The sequence below is a fragment of the Pseudorca crassidens genome, chromosome 3 (assembly GCF_039906515.1).
Source record: "Pseudorca crassidens isolate mPseCra1 chromosome 3, mPseCra1.hap1, whole genome shotgun sequence".
NCBI lineage: Eukaryota > Metazoa > Chordata > Mammalia > Artiodactyla > Delphinidae > Pseudorca > Pseudorca crassidens.
The window spans coordinates 137,226,358-137,228,669 of record NC_090298.1 but is presented as its reverse complement, the minus strand read 5'-3'; the positions used below and the strand labels follow the sequence as shown (position 1 = coordinate 137,228,669).

General features: G+C 41.0%; 1 pseudogene; it reads right to left on the bottom strand.

Annotated features, from left to right (window-relative positions):
* Window positions 1-925: 925 nt before the first annotated feature.
* LOC137220863 (ubiquitin-conjugating enzyme E2 variant 1 pseudogene) lies at window positions 926-1,373 on the bottom strand (annotated as a pseudogene).
* Window positions 1,374-2,312: the final 939 nt, after the last annotated feature.

The following is a 2,312-nucleotide window of genomic DNA, read 5'->3' as shown; positions in this document are numbered from 1 at the left end:
TGAGCTAAAAAAACACATCAGCTGATGATGACAGCAGAGGGTGGCAAGGCTGAGAACCCAATATTCATTTCCCAGGTGGGTGAAAAGTAAATAAATGTGGTTCCAAAACTAAATGAGGGAGGTCAGAGACTCTCTCCAACCTTATCTGATGGCTTCTGGCCAAAGCATGGAAGTGTCATGGAAAGTGTTGGGTGGTGCATGGGCAAAAAGTGACTTGAGGAGGTTAAAGGAAAAAGTGGGGGGAGAAGATTTGGGGAAAGCCCTGAATTCCTCATCAAAGGCCAATTTCAGAGGGGAGAAGTGGGGGTTACAATCTATGCTTCAGCCAAGGGTGGTAGTGAGGAGTGGGGAAAAGGATGATGGCTTGGAAGGAGAGCATCATTTAACACACTTAGAAAGAAACCAGGGATGCAGACAAACCACCCCCACACACCCAGGAGTAGTCCCACAGGCTGTGACATGAAACCTTCACATCTGCTCTAACTAGCCACTCCAAGATGGAGGGCTCTTGCAGGGAAGGAGGGAGGCAGAGGGAGGGAAAGGGGGAGAAGGCAGAGGCCCCAGGCCATGTAATCAGCAGCAAGGTGATTGTGTGATGTGTCTTTTCACATTTGAGTTAGATATGCCCCACCAGTTTTGATGGGAATCAATTTAAATATATTTTCTTGATCCCAGAAGTTCAACTATTTGGACAGTGGTTACACTTGACAGGTTGGTTTGTTATAGCACAACATATATTTTAAATGGGTAAAAATTTAGTACCATTTACAGTATCTTAAGATAAACTGCCTTTGAATGGGAGCTTCCTTTCCAGTACTTTGAGGTCTATAAGATGTATCTAGAAAATTTACTACTGTGGAGAATGAAGACTGCTTAAATCAAATGGGTGGGGGTACGGGAGGGCCTGTGGCTTCCTTTTTTTTGATTAATTGCTGTAACACTGTCCTTCAGGCAGCTGAGGGAGTTTCATATTTTATTTAGACATCATTAAGCACTGAAGCTGTTGCAGGAAAACTTTGATGTTCTATGAGTTCTGTCATTTTATTAGCACTGATATGGCTCTTGGGTTCACCACTCCATTAGAATTATTAACTCCATTCATATTAGTTTTTGTTACAAATCTTACAAAGGTGGGTGCTTCTGGATATTTAGGTCCACATTCTATTTTAAGGCTGTATATTCGGTTTTCATAAATTGTTCTTGGAGTCCCAATTATCATCCCTGTCCATCTTGTAAGTGTCATGTCTTCATCATCTTCTAGACCCCAGCTAACTGTGCCATCTCCTACTCCTTTCTGACCTTCTTTGAGCTCTTCCAACAGTCGGAAATTGTGAGGGACTTTTACTCCTGAGCCTGTGATGGCTGCCATCTTGCTTTGCTGTTGCTCCCTATTGCCATTTTCTTAATTGTTTTGGGTTTGTTTTTGTAGGTCTTTTTTCTTACCTTCCTCTCTTGCTCTCTTCTCTTGTGGTTTGATGACAATCTTTAGTGTGGTGTTTGGGTTGCTTTTTCTTTTTGTGTGTATATGTGTTGTAGTCTTTACGTTTGCTGTTCCTATGAGGTTTTGATATAGCAGTCTAGTCTATATATGTACAAGATTGTTTTACGTTTCTGGTCTCTTTTCCACTTAGAGAAGTCTTTAGCATTTACTGCAGAGCTGGTCTGGTGATGCTGAATTCTCTTAGCTTTTGCTTGTCTGTGAAGCTTTTGATTTCTCCATCAAATCTGAATGAGAGCCTTGCTGGGTAGAGTATTCTTGGTCGTAGCTTCTTCCCTTTTATCACTTAAATATATCATGACGCTCCCTTCTGGCCTGCAGAATTTCTGCTGAAAAATCAGCTGATAACCTTATGGGAGTTCCCTTGTATGTTATATGTCATTTTTCCCTTGTTGCTTTTAATATTTTTTGTTTGTCTTTAATTTTTGTCAGTTTGATTATTATGTGTCTCAGTGTGTTCCTCCTTGGGTTTATCCTGCCTGGGACTCTCTGTGCTCCCTGGACTTGTGTGACTGTTTCCTTTCCCATGTTAGGGAAGTTTTCAGCTATTACCTCTTCAAATATTTTCTCAGGTACTTTCTTTCTCTCTTCTCCTTCTGGGACCCCTAAAATATGAATTTTGGTGCAGTTAATGTTGTCCCAGAGGTCCCTTAAACTGTCCTCATTTCTTTTTTTCTTTTTTCTTTATTCTGTTCTGTGGCAGTGATTTCCACCAATCTGTCTTCCAGGTCACTTATCCGTTCTTCTGCCTCATTTATTCTGCTATTGATTCCTTCTAGTGTATTCTTCATTTCAGCTATTGTATTGTTGAACT